We start from the raw sequence: 16,324 nt of genomic DNA on the forward strand, positions 1-16,324 counted from the left end.
TGGGATGTGGCTCAGTGGATAAGCCCCCCTGGGTTGAAGTCCTTATACTAATGTGTATGTGTGTGTGCATAGATACACATATATATGATTTAGATTTTCTAATGTCTTATAAAGGATGGAATACAGCTATGTCTGTGATATGTTATTTTTATGAAAGGAATTTTGGTGGCTATGAGCACTTCAGAGAAAGAAGCCAAGAGCCACATTCTGGCTGTGACCTCTCCCAGCCCCGCTTCCTGACAAACCTGCCCACCTAGCCTGTCCTGTAGACCAGGAGACAGGACAGAGGCTCTCTCCCCTCAGCAGGATGAGCTGGGGACACTCCTCAAGTAAGGTCTGTCTTAGCAGTGTCAACGCTGACCCGATGCTTGGGTGGCCAATGGTCACATGCAAAAATATCTGCATTTACACACAAGGGCAAGCCAGATACTCTCAAGAGACCTGAAATTCTGTCTGTAAGGACATGGAGCCCAGGGAAAGTGACACGGATTTCTGAAACAGCTCAGATTGAGAGAGGCCACAGTGGGGAAGAGGAGTGATAGATTAGGTGGGCAGATCAGGAAAAGCCAAACATATGTGGAGTAATCAATGTCAAAGAGGGGGCCGGGCTGGGGCTCAGTGGCAGAGCGCTCGCCTTGCATGTGGGAGGCTCTGGGTTCATTCATCAGCACCACATAAAGTAAAGGCCTCTGTCCATCCACAACTACAAAAAAATATTTTTAAAAAATATCAAAGAGAAATCTGAGCATTCACTTGCTATATCTGAAGGCAAAGGCCGGGGAGTCTTCCAAAGAGACATTACACCGTTGGGACATCTTTAATTACCTGCATCAAGGATGCAGTCGCTCTAGATGTTGCACAGGTGTGCAGTTCCCCAAATCACGGCCATCCTCTGATGCATGATGTAATCAAAAGGACCTGTTCAGATCAGGGACCATAACACAGTTGGTGAGGAGAGAAATGGAGAGTGGCTTGGAAGGAAGACACCCCTCAGCAGACCCCAGTGCAGGTTCGGGTGCTTCTGATCTTAGGGAGGGGCTATTAATATCAATAAAATATACTTCAGGGAAATAAATAGTATTTCATTTGGTCATTATTAGCTAACTCACTGTCACCATCATTCTCAGTCTCATCACCTGCTGTATACTAAGCCAAAAATGGACAACAGGTAGTGGAATGGATGTGACAGAACTTTCCTGAACATATGTGAATACACCACAGTGCATCTGAAATCCCAGTGGCTCAGGAGGCTGAGGCAGGAGGATCATGAGTTCAAAGCCAGTCTCCACAAAAGTGAGGCCCTGAGCAACTTGGTGAAACTCTGTCTCTAAATAAAATACAAAATAGGGCTTGAGGCAGGGCTCAGGGGTTGTGTGCCCCTGAATTCATCCCTGGTAAATTCCCCTGATTCTCCCTCAAATCTCACTGCTGTGTACGTCCACAGGACTAGGGTCCTAATTAGAATAAGATACATGCCATGCTTGGATGAAGATATCACAACAGAGTCTGCTGTCCTGTGTAACTAAAAAGGACCAGTAAAAAACATGCGTGAGGTAGCACTTACCATAAGCCTAGAATCCTATTGGTGAATACAATGGGGATAGGTTTGCAAAATGAAATGAATGTGGGAGGTGAGACGGGTCCTGCTTAGTTCACGAGTGTGAGTGCATGGCTCCCTTTTGTCCAGTGAGGAGGTCCCCGGAACAGGGTAGAGGAGCAGGAGGCTTTGGGACTGTGGGCTCCGAGCTCAACCTTATGGTGCAAGTCAAGGAGAAAAACTAGGAAGAGCACTGGGGAGAAATGGTGTGTTCTTCAGTGAGGGCAGGGCCATCACCAGGCAGATGTCAGGGCTGTGTGCAGAGCTGTTCTGGAATAAGGGAACCCCAGGGATAGGGGGAGCAAAACCCTGGAGAGGGCTTGGGTCCACGGATGGTGGCTATTGCTGATGAACTAGGGTAGGGGTAAAAATCGGGGTAGCTCCTTTTCAGGGATGTAAGGCTCCCAGGTTACCCTCTGCCCTTGGTGAGAATTTCTGTGTGTGTGTGTTCATACCAGGGATTGAACCCAGGGATGCTTAACCCCTGAGCCCTGTTCCCAGACCTTTTTGTATTTTATTTAGAGACAGGGTCTCGCTGAGTTGCTTAGAGCCTCACCAAGTTGATGAGGCTGGCCTCCAACTTGTGTTCCTCCTGCCTCACCCTCCTGAGCTGCTGGGATAACCAGCCTGCACCACCACACCAAGCTGAGATGGGGTTTTGAACAAACAGTGCTATTTCCTTCTAAAGAATCTGAGATCATATTTGCAATTTTTTGAGCTATAGAAGTCACATAACCATTCTGTTTGGGTTCTGAAGATGAGATAAGAAAAGCTGAGCATGTTTTTAAAATCTGAAACCGAGACTTCTCACTTACCTGATGACCTGCATCAATAAGGTTTATTTTAAAATCCTTAGATAACATAAATCCTTGGTAACATATGAGTACAAGTCAAGCAAAGTCTTTAAATTCAGAAAATAATAAGAAATTATTCCTTAGGGTTAAAAAGCAATGAATTATTTCTGAGTTATCAAATTTAAATATACCATCCAGGCAAGGTGGTGGTACACCCCTGTAATTCCAGTGGCTTGGGAGGCTGAGGCAGGAGGATCACGTGTTCAAAGCCAGCCTCAGCAACAGTGAGGCCCTAAACAGCTCAGTGAGACCCTGTCTCTAAATAAAATACAAAAAGGGCTGGGGATGGGGCTCAAGGGCTGAGGGCTCCTGAGTTCAATCCCTGGTACCCCCAATGTTCAAATTCAATATACTGAGAACAAACATTCTATTTGTATTCTAAAGAAAACAGTCCTCTGTGAATGCCTGTTACTGCAGGGTTGCTATCCTGGGGCCACTAAAGTCTGGCGGACCCAATTTGTCCCCTCCCAGTCACTTCATAGAAGCCCCCTCCCCACTCCTTGTGCATTCACAGGGCACAACAGCACTTACCCAGACAGACACACAGGGGACAGTGTGACCTGAGAAGAACCTACGTGGCTTTAAGTAAAGGACGTGTTTAGTTCATCTCTCTGAAGGCCTGCAATTTCAGGGCCCGCAGAAAGGTGACAAGAGGCCACTGAGGAGAAGTGAAGATGGAGTCCCTGGTGGCACATTCCAACCTGTGTCTCAGCTTCACTTTATGATCTGCTGGGTGAGAGCCACCTGGGGAGATCAGTGACCAAAGTTTCTCTACATTCCCTGGAGATATCTTCTATCTGGAGGAGCAATGACAACTGGTCAACCAGGTCCCACTGACCCAGTACCAATGTCCCTGATATGGTCTTAGGATGAAATGGCGTGTGATGTCCCTACTGTGGAGGGGGAGATTCCTGGCACCTCCTGTGTGTTTGCAGTGGCTCTGGGGGTCCTCTCCCTGCAGTGCATGGGGGCACCCTCCTCCTGGGTCCCCCCCCTTGAAGTAGTGTGAGTTTTGTGTCCAGGATTTGCAAATCCCAGCTAAGGTTTTCAAGATGTGATTGAAATTGAAAAGTTAATTTAAAAATCAACAGTTATAAGCAGTGAACTCACTCACAGTAACAAAGCAATCCTAGAATTTGAATGAAAAAGTAAAAGACCCCCAATAGCCCAAACAGTTCTCAGCAGAAAGAGCAATGCAGACAGCCTCAAAACATGGGTCTTCAAACTGCACCACAGAGGAACCAAAATAGCATGTGACTGGCCTAGGAGCCCACAGGGACCAAAGTACTAGAGTAGAAGACTTAGGGACAAATACAGTCCTCAGTGATTGACAAAGTTTCCCAAACCACAGCTTGGAGAAAAAGGACAGAAATCTAGACTTCACTGGCAACTGGTCCCCATCTGTCACTTTGCATTAAAGTCAACTCCAAGTGGATCAAAGACCCAGGAATCAGACCAGGACACTTTGAAAGCATAAGGCCAACATTCCATAATGTCGGTATGGGCAATGACTTCCCCAGGAAAACTTCTAACATTCAGAAAAAAAAAAAAAAAAAAAAAACACCACGTCTTCATCAATGGGATGGCTCTCATTTAAAACCTTCTGGGCAGCACAGGAAACCTACCAAAAGGAATAAAATCCTTTGCAAGTTAATCTTACAACAGAAGGTCAAAATCCAGAATCCAAAGGTCCAGAAAAAAAATCCAACCCATCAATGGGGCCAATGGACTAATTGGACGTTTCTCAAAAAGAAGAAATTCAAAGGGTCAGCAATACATGAAAAAATATTCACAAGTTTAGCAATCAGGAAAACGCAAGTCAAAAGTACATTGAGATTTCATCTCGTTCCTGCTAGGAGGGATCAAGATTCTAAGTGATAACAAATACCTGGCAAGGGTGCAGGGGGAATGAGTTACCCACTGCTGATGGGATTTGAAATACGTATGACCATTACGGAAATCACTACGGAGGTTCCTCAAAAGCCTAGGAAAGGAGCAGCCATGTGACCAGCTCTACAACCCTTGGTATTTTTCCAAAAGAATTTAAGTCAACCTACAGATTGGGAGTGGAGAGATCCCATTTCTGAATGGTAAAGTGATCTTCTCACACTGAATTTCAAGATGAAAGAGAGGACAAAACTAGGTATGTGAACCAAATGTAGAATGTCTACATAAGTTGCAAGAGGTTTATGGACGGTAAATCTCATAAGGTTCATGTATGTGATTGAGCTGCATATAATCAGCACAAAGTTACTCAAGTAAGTAAAGTAAGATTAACCTTTAATATGCTAATTCTCTAAGTTTAGAGATAAGGGCACTTTAAAATATTGATCTGCTTTTATCTGTCAAGATAATTTCTTGTGTCAGTAAGGTTTTATTATTTAGGGATTAGGTTCTGTGCCCCTTTTAAAGTCTTTTCTTATTTTTATTTTTTTAAGTTAATTTTTAAGTTGTTGATGGACTTATTTATTTATTTATATGTGGTGCTAAGAATGAACCCGGTGCCTCACACATGCGAGGCAAGTGCTCTATCACTAAGCCCCAGCCCTAAAGTCTTTTCAATAATTACTTCATAGGTGGTTAAATAAACAACTCTTACGTATACATCTGAGAATTGTGTCAGCCTTGTATAAATTTAGTTTGTTTGTTTTTTGGGGGCTGGGGATTGAACCCAGGGGCACTTGAGCCCCCATCCCCAGCCCTATTTTTGTGTTTTATTTAGAGACAGGGTCCCACTGAGTTGCTTAGCACCTCATTTTGCAGAAGCTGGATTTGAACTCGTGATCCTCCTGCCTCAGCCTCCCTAGCTGCTGGGATTATAGGTGTGGGCCACCTTGCCAGGCTCTAAGTTTTAATAGAAAACTTTAAATTTAGTTTCTTAAAAAATATTTTTTCAGGGCTGGGGTTGTGGCTCAGTGGTAGAGCACTTGCCTTGCATGATGCTTGATGCTCTGGGTTCGATCTTCAGCACCACATAAAAATAAACAAATAAATAAAGATCTTGTTTCTGTCTGCAACTGAAAAAAGTATATAAAATATTTTTTTCATCTTTTTATTTTCAACATACATTATTTGAGAAACATTTCTCCTGTAAAGATGGACATGTGTCCTTTACATCTTTTTACTTGACTTCCTGTGGGAGGCTGAGGCAGGAGGATTCTAAGTTCAAACACAGCCTCTGCAAAAGCGAGGTGGTAAGCAAGTCATTGAGACCCTGTCTCTAAATAAAATACAAAAATAGGGCTGGGGATGGGGCTCAGTGATTGAGACATTTACCTTGTTTACATTCCTGGCCTAATTTTGTGAATTACAGTTTCAATAACAACTTAAATTTCAGCCATAATTATATAATGGTATCATTTTGATCTGCTTGATTTACCTGGTACTGTCTGGGCTCCCATTTGTTCCTGGTTATTGCTGCTCAGTGGGCTAAAGGCGTTTCCCAGCTTGGTAGTCCCAGCAGGTCCACATGTGTCCTTGGTCGACAGGCAGGAGGGGGCTTTCCTGGCTCGATCTATTATTGTGGCTGAATTCACCCCTGCAGGTGCTGCCAACTGCCTGTTGTGTCTCTGCCGAAGGCAGAGTCTTGTGGTCTTCTGGAGAAAGAGGCTTCCATTTCCAGGTGCCTGCTGTAGACCCCCTATAGCTCACAGCTGCAGAAATCTCAGTCCATAGATGACTGACTCCATTCCTTGGGGCTTGAGGTGAGGCTGACCTTCTTGGTGGAAGAGTATGACAGAGGAAAGGACGTCTGGACGTGGTCACCAAGAGGCAGAGAGGAACAAGAATGGTGGAATGTGATGGACAGCATTATCCAAAGTCCATGTACGAAGACACGAATTGGTGTGAACATACTGTGTATACAACCAGAGAGATGAGAATTTGTGCTGCATACATGTAATACGAATTGTGATGCATTCCACTGTCATTTATTATTAAATCAATCATAAAATTTTAAAAATATATAAAAAAATAAATGTATCCACACACACACGCATACTCACAAAAAAGAGGCAGAGGGAGAATTTAAACTTAGTTAATAAACTTAATACGGGCATCTGTGTAATTGTGACCTGAATCATTACTGGCTTCTCTGTATATAAGATATACTCATGGTACTCAAGTGTACAAGCCTTTTAAAATGTGGAGCTTAGAACATTTGTACCAATTTGGAGTTCTTCAAAATGAAATTGTCTGTAGCAATCGTCACCTTCAGATTTATACAGAGAAAATCAATTTGGTCGGTATTATGTCATTTAATACGTTGTAATTGGATAAAGGTATTCTAAGTTAATTGCATGGAAATGGAACGAGACCCTCATTGTTATACAAAATTACATATAAGAGGTTGTGAGGGGAATGGGACAAAAAACAAGGAGAGAAATGAATTACAGTAGATAGGGTAGAGAGAGAAGATGGGAGGGGAGGGGAGGGGGATAATAGAGGATAGGAAAGGTAGCAGAATACAACAGTCACTAATAAGGCATCATGTAAAAATGTGGATGTGTAACCGATGTGATTCTGCAATCTGTATTTGGGGTAAAAATGGGAGTTCATAACCCACTTGAATCTAATGTATGAAATATGATATGTCAAGAGCTTTGTAATGTTTTGAACAACCAATTATATATATATATATATATATATATATATATATATATATATATATATATATATATATGTGTGTGTGTGTGTGTGTGTGTGTGTGTGTGTGTGTGTGTGTGTGTGTGTGTACACTGGCTAGAATGAAGCACACTTAAAATGTTCAAAAGATTTTTTTTTTTGTTGTTAAGTTGACTGTGATCTCAAACAGGGATATAATACATCACTAAGTAGAGTTTGGGATAAAAAATATGCTTTTGGTGCAAGTTCTTATGCAAACTGAATATGTTTTTGCTCATGTTTACTTCATTTTGTATTTTCTCTGTACAACTTTGTAACTGTCACCTCTTGGTGTTTGAAGAAGCACTACTACTAATAAACCAACCTGAGTAAGGTTGAGACAATAAGCCATTACTACAGAACCAACAGAATATAAAGCTGACTTCCAGCATGAATAGTGACCCCACTTAAATAGAAGGGGTCACTGTAACATTATAGACACGGAGGTTACAAAAATACATAGAAATGCCTAATAAATAACACAGAAAGCTCTGTCTAAGTCACAAGTGTCTTCTTAGTCAACTTGAGACCTACAGGTGTGCCTCACCTCCTGCACAGGTGCACTTGATCTATTTTTTTGGTTTGTTGGTTGGTTTAACCATGATGAGCTGCTGCCCTGACACATGCTCTGGAGTTCACAATTCACATCCAGCCTGGTAGTGGGTTTTAGTCAAGACCTGCAAAGGAGACAAGCTTAAATGGAGATGGAAAGGCCCTCACCAGGTGCTCCTGATCACCACGAAGGCTACCCAAACTGCTCAGAAGGAAAGAACCCTTTACCATGGAAAGAACCTTTAACCACGTTTTAACGTTAATATGGCTCGGGTGCCTGGCATTGAGAAAGGGTGCAAGAGCCAAAGTGAAAAGAAGACCAAAAGGCCTACAAAGAAAAAAAAATGCAGATTTTATGTGAAATACATAGTGGGGGGGCATAATCAGAACACAAGATTCAGCCTTCACTGGGGTGTAAGGTCCAGTCATGTGCAGTTTAACAATAGCTTTTGATTTGCCCTCTGGATTTTCAAAATTAGCCAGTTGCATGAGTGGTTAGCCTGAGCTCCTCCTATCAGAGTGGGTGCAGTGCTGTATTAGGGTGAACACAGGTGGGCTCTCTGCCCAAGAGCACACAAGGCTGGCATGCAAGATTCTTTCCATTGGGTTCCATGGCACACCCTTCTGCAGATGCCAAGTTCACCTTGCTGGCTACTTCCAAACATGTGCTTGATTCCTTAGGACAGCCAAGGATTTCCAACACTTTGTGGAAGACATTTGTGGCTGTTTTTTTTCTTTAATGATCTCAACTGTCCCTAGGGTAAATACTGTCCAGGTCACACAAGATCCAGATGCAGACACTCACACTTTCTTTCTTCATAGATAGTGACAGTTTTGCCCACATCCTGATGGTGTTACAGTCTGTTGAATTGAAGTTAGAATAAATTACTCAAAAGTCAGACACCACATTCCACCAATCCAAAGTCCATGTATGAAGACACAAATTGTAGTCTACATACATTATATACAACCAGAGATATGAGAAATTGTTCTGTATATGTGTAATAAGAATTGTAAAGCATTCTGCTGTCATTTATTTTTTAAAAAATCAATAAAAAGACAGACAGCATTGTAGTCTCAGCACTAATCTGAATCTTTGAGCAGAACACAGCACGGCAGAGCTGTGTATCCAGCTACTCAGGAGACTGAGGCAGGAGGATCACTTGAGCTCAGGAGTTCAAGACAAGCCTCTATAACACAGCAAGATTTCACCTCAAAAAACAAACAAACAAACACAAAACTCCAATATGTGAATATCATCTAGTATACAGAATTTGTAGCTAATATTGAAGAAGGCAAAAAGAAATCCACCCAATGCCTTCTTCTTTGGTTAAAGTAGACATTTCAGGAGTCAGTAGAAATAGCAGTCTCCTCCCGACTTTGGGACCCATGTCCTTGAGAGTCCCCACAGCACTCTCCACATGCTACCCCAGAAGGAAGGTGATGGCTTGGGTCTCCTCCAGAGGTTGACCTTTTGGGGTTCAATCCAGCATCCTGAATTCTTTGGTTAATGCTCTATCACCATAGGTCAAAACACATGGCCACCTGGCATTCAGCTGCATTTCTAAGCTAGACAGATGCTGGACGGGGGTTGGCATTCCAATCTCCAGCTGTCTGTAGCAATTGCTGTGATACCTGTGTGCCACTTTAACATGACATCACTGTTCTGTCAGAAATACCATTGGCTAAGTGCTATTGCCCAAGACCTGTGGCCTAACTGTCACTCAAATCATGATTTTCTCCACCTATTTCCTCTGCAATTCACTGACTTTATTTATCTGGGTCTTTGTTTCCTAATGTAATGAGGGGAAAATAACACTAATACCTTCAGAGCCTCACTATGGCTACTAAGAGTTAATATATACATGTAATGTGTGTGCACACAGAAGGTAGCTGTTACTCTAATTTTTCCCCATGGCATGCTTCATACATTTGCAGATCATCTTCGTGCAGGAACCAGGCTAATCTCTGAAGCCTTCCAATGAGGCTGAAAGAGGCCTCTAGTTCGAGGTTGCAAGGCCCACAGAAAAAGAACTGGAATGTAACTGAGATCTGTTTACCACCTGAGCTCTCTCCTGTACTGATTCCTGATTACCTACGCTCACTATGGGCTTATCATTCAGAGGCAAATAAAATAATATTGAAAAAATAAATATATGAAAATATGAATGAAAAGAAATACGAGGAAGAAAAAGGGACAATTGTGATTTGAAAAACGTGTGGAGTTAACATTGAGGGAATTGATGATCTTAATTGATGTTTGTTTCTCTAATGAAAGAAAGAATCAAAACACTAATTATATTTAGGCACACAGAGTTGTACTTATGCATATTTTTTCCCTTGCTATGATGAAGAAAAGTAGTTCTTCCAACAAGAATTTTTCCAGCCAAGGGTGAGCACACTTTGTGTAATGTGGACAGTGAATGATATCTGCTTTTGTGATCCATAGTAAGGTTATGCATACTAAATCGGTGAATTAGTCTTTTTTAAAATTTTCATACCAGGGTTTGAATCCAGAACCACTTTACCACAGAGCCCTTTCCCCATTCCTTTTTATATTTTATTTAGACACAGGGTCTCACTGAGTTGCTTTGGGCCTTGCTAAGTTGCTGAGGCTGGCCTCCAACTTGCAATCCTCCTGCCTCAGTCTCCCAAACACATTTGTGGATATTCAGAAGTAAAGTGGGAGGTGAGAAAAGTAGGGGTTATCTGGCACTGTGTAAACATTTCCTCTCCTTCCCCAGTGTGGATTGGAAGAAATTGATGATTCGTTTTTCAGCACAGATCAGCAACAAGGCACTGAGGGTAGCATAGCCATTGCACACCAGCATCTGGACCCCCAGGTGGGTGGGATCCTCGCTGTGCATCTGTCCCAAACACACAGTCTACAAAGTACATGAGCACAAAGGGTCCCATGAGGAGCAGGATGGTCCTGGTGGCCCTCATTTCTGGGGAAGCTCTTGGGGACAGGCTGGTGCTGTGGAGGTGTTGGCACTGCCTCTTATGCCTGCACAGGAGGGCCACCATGTACCCACTGGAAACGGCCATGAGCCTGAGAAGGAAAATGTCCCAGAGTATTCCTGTCATGGAAAAGAAGGTCCTGAAATGGTGACCTGTGGCGGTGACAGTGCAGGACTCAGAGACAAACCTGAAAGTTGCTGTGTCATTGGAGGTACCACCCATGGAGACCCAAATGCGACAGTGAAGAACATGTTGAACACCCAGAGGGTGAGCAAGGTCCACACACTGCACTGTGGGGACATGTGCTTGGACTTGTTCAGAAAGGAACTTCTGGGGTTGAGGGTGGTGGCCTGCAGGACACTCAGCAGGCAGGTGGTGGTGACAGACAGGCTCCTCATCAGCCTGTACAGGTAGATGATGGCTTTACATATGAATTTTTTCCAAAAGTCCTGAACCCCCAAAATGCCTAGGTTCAGGTGTGCCCTGATTATGAGCATCAGCAGATGAATCAGGGCAAGGTGAGCAATGGCCACATCCGTGGGCCTGGTCCTGCACTGGAGAAGGAACATGAGGACATGGAAGAGGAGCAGGAAGATGTTGGCTGTGATCCCAATGACAATTTGGAGGCAAAAGGTATTTCTTACAGCAAGAAAAATGTAAAGTGTGCTGGTTTGGGTCATTTTTTTTATTCCCTGGGGAGAAGAAGCAGATGGTCAACACCTTAGAATAAAAGGAAGGTCAACTCCTCCTTGCCACCATCACCAGCTTCTACATCCTGACTCCCAAGACTGCCTTCTTCAAAACATGGGGGTCCCCTTGACACCCCCTCCCCAGTCCTCTCAGTGCTCAGACACAGCATCTTCCATGGGTCTCTTTGCTTTCATGGCCAGGGTCAACATTGATCTTCCTGGGCATGTGCAACCACCTGACCAAAAGATGAGTATGTGGCATTTGAAGGGGACTCCAGTGCGACAGATTGCAGGGACGTCCACAGAGAACTCTCAAGGAAAGGGTGTCAAGGGGACAGCCTCATACAGCTCTGTACCTCCAGTGTCTGGGTTGTTCATCACCAACTTACAGACCAGATATCAAAATGTTGACTCTGCAATCAGAATTCTTGCATTTATTGATTAATATATATGTTTTGGTACCAGAGATTGAACCCAAGGTTGCTTAACCAATTATATTATTTTATATATATTTAATTATACCAGAAAACCACACCTAAGTGAACAGAACCATCAGTTATTAGCATGATCATATTCTAAAATTTCTTTTCTTTCCATTCTATGGCACATGGAAAAAAGGGTGAAAAATAATCACAATTTAAACACTTTCTTTTTGTACCAGGGATTGCACTCAAGGGTGCTTACCCACTGAGCCACATTCCAGTCTTTTTTACTTTGTTATTTTGAGTTAGGGTCTCACTAAGTTGCTTAGGGCTTTGCTATGTTGCTGAGGCCAGCCTCAAATCAGTAATCCTCCTGCCATGGCCTCCCAAAATTACAGGTTTGTGCCACTACCTCCTGCACAATTTCAGCTATATTTGGGGTGATAATTTTCAGTGTTTTAATTAGGAGATGGGAATCCAACCTCATGCTGAGAGAGGAGTTTCCATAGAGAGTGAGCTTTCATGTCTTCTCTTAGCTAGGAGTGATATTTCTCCAGAGAAGGGAGAGGAAAAATTACACCAGACAATTTGGTAATGACATCCTTATGAAATATTTTCCTATAGAGAAAAGGTATTTACTTTATTTCAGTTTTAATGTTTACATTGAGACCCATAACATATTGCCACATTTTATCATCTGAAAAAGAAGAAGGCAAGAGTATAAGTTATTTTCACAGCTACCTAGAAAATTAAAGTTGGATAAAAATCAGTTTAAGGGTGAGCAAAATGTCAGAGGGTCAAGACAATTTAAGTCCTTCAAAACTAGTTAAATAATTGCTTTGAAATCTTTGAGGAAATGCCATTGTCTAAAATTAAAATTAAGTAGTCATATTAGGAAAATTACAGCTCTTCCAAATGATTAAATTATTAAATATATATATATTTCTCCATTCACATCTTCAGCAAAAGAAGATGTGCTCCCTTGGTATGCTCAAGAAAACAAAAGAAAAATGCTAATATAGTGGTCTAGGAGTCTCCACATTTTAAAAATCACAGATGGTTATTAGTAGGCACAGTGCTACATGGTTTCTCTGACTTCTGTGTAGCTAAATATAGAAATGCTTATTTCTGGATGTGTATTTGAAGAAAGTTATAAGATATACCCTGACATTTTGATCCCCAAAGTCCCTTAAAACAACATAAACTGGATATATAACATTTGAAGATGCCTCTTAAAAAATCACAGAAAATGAAATAACTAGAATTCCCTTCTATCATGTTACGAAATACAAATTTTCTTTAATTTGGTTTAACAAAATAAAATGTGCAGCATCAGAATATCAGGACGAATAGCGTATCGGGTCCTCTGTGGATGGAGGGCTCAGGACTGGGTTTCAGCATGGCCCAGGGGACACAGCCCTGCCAGCATTGTCATGGGAGGGAGGGACGGATTGTTGAGTGAAGGGAATTGTATTTTCAGAGGAGCTTGACCTGAAATCCAGTGGAAAACTTTTTTCTATAGGAGAAACTTCCTAGTTAGAGTTGGAAACCTTTTTTCCTGTCTCCTCAATGCTGTTGAAAGGAAGTGGCAGTGTCAGATGCTGTCACGGGTCCCCTGTCACAGGCATTAGCTCCCTGCAGCACCAGGACACAGCAGGCAGAGATGTATCTTGCTGTGTGCACACTGTGCAAGTCACACACATGTGTATCAGTGAGACCCACAGTGCCCTCCATGGTTCACAGGTAGATGTTTTATAAAGAATGCAATGTTGATACTTCTGTGATGATTTATCAGTTTTATTAAAAAACATTCAGAAAAAGTGGACATTTCATAAAAGCAAGTTAAAAAGAATCCTCTGAGCCTGTGCCCTCTCGGCTGTGCCTCACCCCACTCACAGCTGCCAGGATCACTCAGTCTAGGAAATTGGGGTGCAGACACAGGGCCTGTCCATCATCAGGATGGCCCAGGATGCCCTCCTCAAACAGAGCTCTGGGGAGAGAGGGGCTGCAGCAGGTCCTGGCTGCCCTGGTGTGCTGAGCCCCAGGTCATGACTTGAACCCTGGAGGAAACAAGCCATCCTTAGAGTGGAGGATCTGAACACAATGACATACAACAGAGAAAGATAATGTGGAAAAGAAGTTGAGAAACAGTTCTCATTTGAAGAGCTCACAAAGGGAGGAACAAGAAAAGCTTAAGTTTAGAGGGTGAAACCTAAATGGACAAAAACGTGTGAATGGAGGTTTGTTTCTTTAAGAAATCATCCCTAGGGTCCCTTAGAGCTGATGGAGTGAGGTCCCTTTGAGGGAGATGTAACACAGCAGTGACTCCTCTCCTGTCCTGACCAGGGAAGCCTTCACTTAAACATTTTGCATCTTGCCACTGTTCAAATCATGGACAACCCTGATATCTATCTATCTATCTATCTATCTATCTATCTATCTATCTATCTATCTCAACAAATGGGCCAGACACTAGTGATCGATAACAAAGTCGGAGAAGCCTGGCCATTGGCAAGGACAGCAGTGGATGAGGAGGAGGCTATCAGTGGAGCCCAACACCAGCTTGGGGTGCCAGAGCTGTGTGTGGAGAGACACAGGCTGCAGGGATGGGGGACATATCTGTTTTCTCGGGTGCAAGGTTAACACAGTCACATGTGTTGTGTAACCACTGGGATGCATGTTTTCATTTAGTGATGTGCATTACCTACAGAAAGGGAATATTTGGTTTTTGTTTCATCCAGATAAGTTCACCATGACTTCCCCACTAACATCTCCGTTCTACCTGATGTCCTGTTGAGGGGACACCATGGGAACTTTGGAAGCCAGGAAGGGGCAATTGCTACTCTAACCACTTGGTTTTAATAGTAAACAACTGCAGCCCCTGGTCCCTGCTCCAGCTTGAAACCCCTGGCACCGGATTTAGCCCTTCACTTTGGTGATTCATGAATATTGTTAGTTTTTTTTTTTTTTAAATAAGAAATGATTATCTCAAGTAATTCACTTCAGGTTCTCATCTATTTCTCAGATGGAAGTGAGTTTAACGTATGGCTCTATCAGATCTATATTTTTTGATGTTTCCTAGAGCATGATGGGTTTACTTTTGTGAGGTGAAAACTGAGACAAAATATATCAGCATAAGACAATGCTATTTGATGTTTTGTAGGAATGTGAGGCTCAACTCCCTCTATAAGTCAATGATCCGCACAGAGAACATCATTTCATTCTGATTAATTGAAAAGTACTTCAGTGTGTATAACTTTCTCACTCATTATCTCAGGTAGTAAAACTGAATGCTGAAAAAATATTTTGAACTGATTTATGGAGACAAGAGAATGAAAGTCAAGAGTGTAAAATAAAATTATTTTCCTTGGTGAATATTAATATGAGCTAGTAAGATTATAGCAGAAGATAGCAAGACAACTTAGTAATGTGAACTTTGAGATCTGATAGAGCCATACATTAAACTCACTGCATCTGAGAAATCGATGAGAACCTGAAATGAATTACTTGAGATAATCATTTCTAAGTCACCAAAGTAAAGGGCAAACTGTAGTAAGAAGAGAATTTCTCTTTGAAATCTAGAGAAAACAGTCCTCTGAGATGTTGAGTGTGGGTAGAGCTGAGGACATAATTCAGAACTACCAAAGAACCTAACATACAATTGGACTATTTTAATTCTTCATCACAATCACAGAAGCCCACTCACAAACTGGTGCTGCACCTTAGCAATAGAAAAGCACTTACCTAGGAAGGTAGCATGGGGAGTCAGGAGACCTGTGCTGATCCTGCACCATTTTAAGGAAAGGAGGTCTTTAACTCACCTCTCTGTAGGCCTTTAATTTTAGCATCTGAAGAAGGTGACAAGATGCCACTTGGGAACGCAAAACTGTGGCTTCCCCAGTGGAACATGTCACTTACTTTTACTTTGGTCTCTGCTGGATAATAGAAACTGGGGGAGAGTCGAACTCAAAACTTTTCTCAAGTCCCTGGACACACTCATGTGAGGATCTCACAGCTCCCAGTAATGTGGACTATACCCATATTCTCATTTTTTAAAACCTATGTTCAAATTAGCTCAATCCTATTCCACATATTGTAATGTCTCTCCTCTGGGGTGAGTGATTACTGAAAACTCCCATGCATTCCCAGTGGCTCTGAGGGTCCTCTCCCTAAAATGTGAGGCTGTCATCCCTGGTCCACTCTCATAATGACCATTTGGTTTGGGGTATTATGTCTCCTAAGGTTTCCAAACTCAGCTTCAGGTTTGCATTTCTGTTTCAGGTTAAGAAAGATATTAAAATATTAAAATATCCATTCTGGCCATGAAGACAAAATATATAATTTTGAAAATAAAGCTCACCATGCAGAGAAGATGTTATAAGATATGTGAGTAGAATTTCCAAGAAATATGAGATAACATGAAAAGACCAAACTAAAGATTTATCAGGATAAATGAAGGCAGAGATTTAAACCAAAGGAATGCACAAGTTTTCAATGAAATAGTATCAGAAAATTTCCCAAACCTAACAAATTAAGTGCAAAATCAAATACAGGAGGCTTACAGGACCTCAAATATGCAAAATTAAA

General features: G+C 42.2%; 1 long non-coding RNA gene across 1 annotated transcript in view; it reads right to left on the bottom strand.

Moving 5' to 3' along the window:
- Positions 1–6,242: 6,242 nt before the first annotated feature.
- LOC139701499 (uncharacterized) overlaps positions 6,243–16,324 on the bottom strand; it is a 35,356-nt gene continuing 25,274 nt past the window's right edge. Inside the window, exons 2-3 of the long non-coding RNA XR_011704032.1 lie at positions 7,661–7,790; positions 6,243–6,305 (exon numbers count right to left, since the gene is read on the bottom strand). This is a non-coding gene — a long non-coding RNA (uncharacterized lncRNA). The remainder of the gene's footprint in view (positions 6,306–7,660; positions 7,791–16,324) is intronic.

This window comes from Marmota flaviventris, chromosome 13 (genome assembly GCF_047511675.1).
Source record: "Marmota flaviventris isolate mMarFla1 chromosome 13, mMarFla1.hap1, whole genome shotgun sequence".
Lineage (NCBI taxonomy): Eukaryota > Metazoa > Chordata > Mammalia > Rodentia > Sciuridae > Marmota > Marmota flaviventris.